The sequence below is a fragment of the Scomber japonicus genome, chromosome 22, assembly GCF_027409825.1.
Source record: "Scomber japonicus isolate fScoJap1 chromosome 22, fScoJap1.pri, whole genome shotgun sequence".
Classification (NCBI taxonomy): Eukaryota; Metazoa; Chordata; class Actinopteri; order Scombriformes; family Scombridae; genus Scomber; species Scomber japonicus.
This window is the reverse complement of record NC_070599.1, coordinates 27,089,385-27,096,557: the sequence shown is the minus strand read 5'-3', so window position 1 is coordinate 27,096,557 and position 7,173 is coordinate 27,089,385. Positions and strand designations below refer to the sequence as shown.

Below are 7,173 nucleotides of genomic sequence, written 5' to 3'. Positions count from 1 at the left end.
AGATCTGCTCAAGAGCAGATGTGTTTTTCCTGCCTGCTGCTAATAAACTAGCAAACTGTTCGCCAGCAACTCCGCTTGTCGTTTTTACCAAAAAGGCATCTTTCCCACACAGTCTGTCGACACAACAGACTTATGGCGACGAGGATGGGATTTCCTTAAGGTGAAAAGAGTTTTTTACAAGTGAAAACTCCGTCGAGACGAGTGAGCACGTTGCGAAGATGGCGGCAGCTTTCGGGAAAAGTGAAGACCTTCACTTTGATGAAAACGAAGAAGGATTTGAAGCCTATATGGAAAGGCTTGAACAGTTCTTCGTAGCAAATGGGCTGACTTATGGAGATGAAAAGTCGAAAGCCGTGTTCCTGACAGTGGTGGGAAAGAAGAACCACACTCTGCTAATGGACTTGTGTGTGCCTTTAAAACCCTCCGAGAAAAAGTTGTCGGAGTTGATTGAGCTAATGAGGACGCACTTTGTGCCCAAGACCAATTTCATCGCAGAAAGGTATAAGTTCAATACAAGGAATCAGCGAGAAGATGAAACTGTGAGTGAGTATATGGCCAGTTTGAGAAAACTAGCAGCGACTTGCAAGTTTGGGACATTTCTAGAGGATGCTCTCAGAGACAGATTTGTGTGTGGAGTTAAAAGTGCAGAGCTCCGCGACCGCATGCTAAATGCAGCCCACACAAAAGACTTGACGTTAGCGGGAGCTTATGATATGGGACTGGCACACGAAGTGACAAAACAAAATGCACAGCAGTGGTCACACAAGTCTTTCAAGGCTAACGCCATTTCCAAAGCGCCTGCGCCTAGAAAGTATGAAAACGGGAAGCCGTGTTACAGGTGCACCGGCAAAGGACACACACCTGAGGAATGCCGTTTTAAGGAGGCGGAATGCAGAGCATGTAAAAAGAAGGGTCACATCGCCAAGGCCTGCAGGTCCCGACCAGAAGGAAAAAAAGATAAGCAGACCAAATGGACCAAGCATCTGGATGCTACAACTCCGGCAGATGACAGCGACCGGGATAAAGTCCACGAGACGCCGGTAGGAGAGTCCAGCTTTTCCGGCAGCCAGCCTGAGGATGTCGTTTCTCCGCAGGAGTCTACCGTCCCGCCGGTCAAGTCAGAGCAACAGAAAGTCGGGACAGCAAAGACTAAACCAGCACCGGGCTTTGTCACAGAGTACCGGGCAGGTAATGTCAGAGATGTTGAGCTGTTTTCAATAGAGACTGAAGGTGTGGACGATGCTTCTGAAACTGATACGGAGATTGAAAAGCCTTATTATGTGTATATAAGGGTAAATGAGAAACGCTTAAAAATGGAAGTAGACACAGGAGCAGCTGTGTCTGTGATTTCAGAAAAGCTGTACAAACGTAGGTTTAGGAAAGAAAAGCTAATGCCTACAAATTGTGTGTTGAGGACCTACAGTAAACAATCACTTAGACTGAAGGGGAGCATTTCTGTTAAGGTGAAGTGTAATGGCAACACTCGCACACTTAAACTGCTTGTGGTCAAAGGTAATGGTCCAGCCTTATTGGGAAGAGACTGGATAAAAAGGTTAAAACTGGATTGGTCCTTTGTAAACAGGTTAGCAACTGAGAGTTTTGAGGGACTATGTGACAGATACCCAGAGGTGTTTCAGCCCAGTCTAGGAAAGGTGACAGGGATCAAAGCCAAACTCCATGTTGTGCCAGGGGCCATTCCCAAGTTTTGCAAACCACGCTCTGTGCCTAATGCACTTAGGGAGGCAGTTGAAGCCCAGCTTAATAAAATGGAGGCTGATGGTGTTATTTCACCCATTAGTTACAGTGAATGGGCTGCGCCTACTGTTAACATCCCTAAAGTTGATCAGACAGTCAGGATCTGTGGGGACTATGAAGTGTCTATCAATCCCTGGCTTGAGGTAGATCAATACCCTATACCAAAACCACAGGACTTGTTCACAAAATTAGCAGGAGGTGAGAGATTCACCAAGCTTGATTTGTCACAAGCCTATCAACAAGTAGAACTAGAAGAGAGTTCTAAACAGTACTTGTCCATCAACACACACAAAGGGTTGTACCGAGTAAACAGACTTTCCTACGGTGTGGCTAGCGCACCTGCCATATTTCAAAAGTTAATGGATCAAGTTCTGCAGGGTATAGATGGTGTAATCTGTTATTTAGATGACATTTTGATCACAGGACAGGACACAGAAACACACATAAAACACCTGGAGGAAGTGTTGATAAGACTTAAAAGCCACAACCTCAGGGTTAATAGAGAAAAATGTGCTTTTTTCCAACACAGTGTGTCCTATTTGGGACATATCATTGACGCGGAAGGTATTCATCCATTACAGGAGAAATGTAGGGCTATTGCCAAGGCAGCAGTTCCTACTACTACTACAGAACTAAAGTCTTTCCTCTCACTGCTGAGTTATTATGGAAAGTTCATACCAAACCTTTCCACCCTGATAGCACCCATGACAGGGTTATTGCAGAAAGAGGTTAAGTGGGAGTGGTCAGCATCATGTCAGAAGGCATTTGAAGAAGCTAAAAAACAGCTTCTCTCTAACAGAGTTCTGGTACATTACAACCCTGATCTGCCACTCATACTAGCCTGTGATGCTTCACCAGTAGGAGTAGGTGCCGTGATCTCACACAAAATGCCTGATGGTAGTGAAAAACCTGTAGCTTTCGCTTCTCGTATGCTTACAAAAGCAGAGAAAAACTACTCTCAGATAGAGAAAGAGGCGTTAGGCCTGGTTTTTGGAGTGATGAAATTTCACGAGTATTTGTTTGGTCATAAGTTTACACTGATAACAGACCATAAACCATTACTGAAGATCTTAGGTCCAAAAACAGGAGTACCTCCCTTAGCTGCAGCTAGGATGCAGAGATGGTCCTTGATTTTAGCTGCATATACCTATGAGATTCAGTACAAACCGTCTGAACAGCATGGAAATGCAGATGCATTATCCAGACTTCCAATACCAGATGACAATTTTCCTAGGTCAAACCCAGTGTTCAGAGTGTCTTATTTAGACAGTCTGCCTTTAACGGCAAAAGATATTGCAACCGAAACAGAAAGAGACCCCATACTGGCTAAGGTGAAACAACATGTTTTGTCAGGGTGGCCAAAGTATGTTCCAGATGTGGCTCTACAACCGTATGTGAAGCGTAAATTTGACCTTACAGTGGAAGATGGTTGTGTACACTGGGGTTTCAGGGTAGTAATACCAGCTAAACTGCAAAGCAGGTTATTGTCAGAGTTACACGACAGTCACTGGGGCATGGTGAAAATGAAGTCTCTCTCCCGAAGCTTATTTTGGTGGCCTACACTTGATGAGGACATTGAGAGTGAGGTAAATCTGTGTGAGATATGTAAGCAGCAGCGTAGCATGCCTGCCACAGCACCTGTGCATACATGGAAGTGGGCTTCATGTCCATGGGAGAGAATACACCTTGATTTTGCAGAAGTCAATAAGCAAATGTTTCTTGTGGTTATGGATGCGTATGCTCGCTGGCCTGAAATAATCCATATGCAAACCACTACAGCCAGCAAAACTATTGAAGCTTTGAGAACCCTGTTCGCAGCATACGGATTGCCAAAAGAGGTAGTGACAGATAACGGACCTCAATTTACTGCTGGTGAATTTGAGACATTCCTTAAAGTGATGGCTGTTAAACACGTTAAAACTCCACCTTATCATCCTGCCTCAAACGGATTGGCTGAGCGATTGGTCCAAAACTTCAAAAAGTCTTTAGCCAAGAACAGAGCAGTGGGTGGCATGTCGTTGCAACATTGTATTGCTAATTTCTTGTTCAGCTACCGAAACATGCCACATACGACAACCAAGAAAACACCAGCAGAGCTGTTTTTGAAAAGACAGGTCCGAACTAGACTTTCTCTAGTGAAACCAGAGGTATCTCCGTCCTTTCAAGCAGGGAGTTTCCCAAGACAGTTAGCTGGTAAGAAGACACTCAGGTCTTTCTCTGTGGGTCAGGCTGTGCTTGTAAGAAACTACAGGGGAGGAGAGAAGTGGTTGGATGGTGTAATAATGGAGATTTTGGGTCCGGTGACATACTTGGTGTCTATAAATGGAACATGTGTAAAAAGACATGTAAATCAGATGCTGGGATCAAAGAGAAGGGATGTGATTTCAGAACAGACTGTGGGTTAGGGTTAACCCACAGTCTGTTTTAACACTGAAGGGAATTGGGGTTGCTACAGTGATCCTGGAGATAATGTGAGGGACACTGAGACTGTCAAGGCTGCCTGTGAGCCTACGCCTGAGGGTCACCAGGGCTCAGTTGACACTGACCAAGTTCTGGAGAGACATTCAAGTTCAGGAGGCATGGAGCGCCCTAAAAGGAATGTGCGCCCTCCTCAGCGTTTGGACTTATAATGGACTCTCAGGAAAAGACTATGTTCCAAGAAAAATAATTTGTTGCACCATTGTTGTACACAAGGTGGTTGATTTAGAGACCTTGTAGGTGTGTGAATTTAAATGCATAAGTTTTTTTTGTGGGGCAGTAAAAAAAAAAAAAAATGGAACCTGAAACAGAAAATACTTGTAAAGTTAAAGCTACAGGGGAGGAGCTGTGGTGTTTGAAGGAAATGGAAGTTAAATGTATAACTTGGCCTGCCCTGTTGTTCTGCGGTCACTTGGTTATGACCTCTCTCCCTCGCTAGAGGGCGCTAACAATATTAGAGTAAGCCAGTGTGAGCTAAGATCTGCTCAAGAGCAGATATGTTTTTCCTGCCTGCTGCTAATAAACTAGCAAACTGTTCGCCAGCAACTCCGCTTGTCGTTTTTACCAAAAAGGCATCTTTCCCACACAGTCTGTCGACACAACAGTATAGATGTAAACAGAACAGAGCTGTGAAAGACCAAACTAATCCAGCTGTTATTTTCACACTGGCCTTCAGTGAGGATGATGTAACATTTCCTCAAAGTATCACTCAACAGGCGCTGTGTGTTATCTTTAAGAGGAGGAGCTGTTTATTTGTTTTAGGTGAAAACAGCAGATGCAACATTTCCTTTCCACAGTAGCTCTCCTGCTAGCAGCTTCTACCTGCTGAGAAGATCTCACAGTCAGAAGTAGGGCATGGGGATAGGGGAAGGGGTAGGGTGACCTCAGGTCAAGTAAAATTAGTCACACTACCAAATAATGTTTGAGTGTAAGAATTGTGCAATTGACTTTTATTTCTGTAGTTTTTATATAATATATCCATATATATATATATATGGATATATTATATGAGGTGTAACTGTTTATTATTGATACACATGTCACTTATATGACTGTGTTATGATCATGTGCAGCAGGTTGGTCTCTTCATCAGAAAACAGTTAATAACACTCAGCTCTTTATGAATTAAATCTTTGGAATCATCATCCTCTTCATCATCATCATCATAATCATCATCATCATTATCAACATCATAATAAAAAAATAATATTGTGATATGTTGTGTGATGTGAACCAAACACAATGGTAGCAATATAAAGCATATAAAGACTTTAAGTTGAGGGTGTGATGCTCCTCAGTTTGGTATACTGATGATTTTCATGATCCTCAGAGGACAAACATCACATCTGATATTCAGTGAACTGTCCTTTGGAACAACTCCCAAAACAAGTCTTCATCTGAAAGGAATTCATTATTTTTATTATGATGACCTCATTTCCTCTGGTGCAAACTTCACATTTTTAATATTGAATTTTGATCATTAATAGAAATCTAACAATGGAAAAAGTCCTGTTGTATATTTCCTCTATCATTACTTTACTTATAATAGTACTTAAATGATTTATTTTTACATGATTGTACAACCTGCTTTGGCATTAGAACACTTGGTGCCATGTGAAGCACTTCACACTTCAAGATTAGCCAGTAAAGTAAATTTGAACAGAGAATTTTTGGCTCAGTCTTCTCAAGATTACTGAACGAGGTAATCAATGAGTCACAATTCCAGAAAGTCACTCTATTTCTGTCTTATCGCATAATGCTGAGAATGTAGCAGCTTGTGCTTTACTCAGGTTTTTACAGGTTTTTATCGATCTGACTCGTGGTCTGCTGGTCTATAAAACATGGATCAGCAGACAGAGAGATGACAAACACAGCATCAAGACTTAAGGTAAGACTTGAACAACTAATCTTCTACTTGTGCTCACTGGAGTTTTTCCATTGTACCTTCTCATGGTTTATGTTATCACTGGCTAACAATCCCATTTAAAGTTATTCGTCTGTTTTTACAGTAATGAACCGTATGTGTTTCTGAATTGAGCTATTTCTCTCAAATAATATATTGCTGTATTTAACTGTTATTGAATCCATATTGTTATTACATCATATCTACATTTCCTGTGTCTCATTTTCATCCAGACTGTCTGACTGCTGCTGCAGGTTCCATCTGAATTGCTACATCTGGAGAAACAGAGGTATAAGTCAAAGGTTGAGGGCCAGATTATAAGTGTATGAAATGTGTGTGACATATCATAGATGCAGGTAGAACAGAGTTGTGAACGACCAAACTAATCCAGCTGTTATTTTCACACTTGTGTTTTTCTTAGTCCACTTTAAACTTCATCATTTCAGTATCAGCATAGCTGATATTACACCAGCTATTCTGTTTCATACAGATTAGTTACATGTTTAATACTGGCCTTTAATGAAAAGAGCTCTACAGATATTTAGTATTATTGCACCTGGTACACATAGTCAATAACACTGGATCCTACAATGACCATAATGCAACTTGATCATGTCAATTATTGTTTCCTTCTTTAACTGAAGCTAAACCTAAAAAATAGAGGATGTTTTAGGAATACTAGCTAGGTCTACAATATAACATAGATGTGTTATTTCCCCTCTACAGCCTGCTGTGAAGCCATGGCCTCCAATCTGTCCCTCCTCATGCTCGTCCTGTGTGCTTTCACCACAGCTATAGCGATGGACCTGATGGTGTATAGGATGCAGGGCACTACATTTCCCTGTGCAAATACATCCTGTGCACAAATGGTCAGAGCAGAGTTTTATGGTGGTAAATCTGTTGAGACAAAATCCGTTAGGGGTCCCAACCCCGAATGGTCAGACAATTTGGAGATCCCCAGGGTCCTGACTGATGACACCGTGACGTTCAAATTCTACAGCGACTACAAGTACGAGGGACAATGCCTCTTCAAAATT

At 42.1% G+C, this 7,173-nt stretch overlaps 1 long non-coding RNA gene across 1 annotated transcript; it reads left to right on the top strand.

The window, feature by feature from the left end:
- Nucleotides 1–5,929: 5,929 nt before the first annotated feature.
- Nucleotides 5,930–6,935, top strand: LOC128384180 (uncharacterized). Its single transcript, XR_008324053.1, has 3 exons — nt 5,930–6,121; nt 6,370–6,425; nt 6,863–6,935. It is a non-coding gene; the product is annotated as an uncharacterized LOC128384180 (long non-coding RNA).
- The last annotated feature ends 238 nt before the right edge of the window (nt 6,936–7,173 follow it).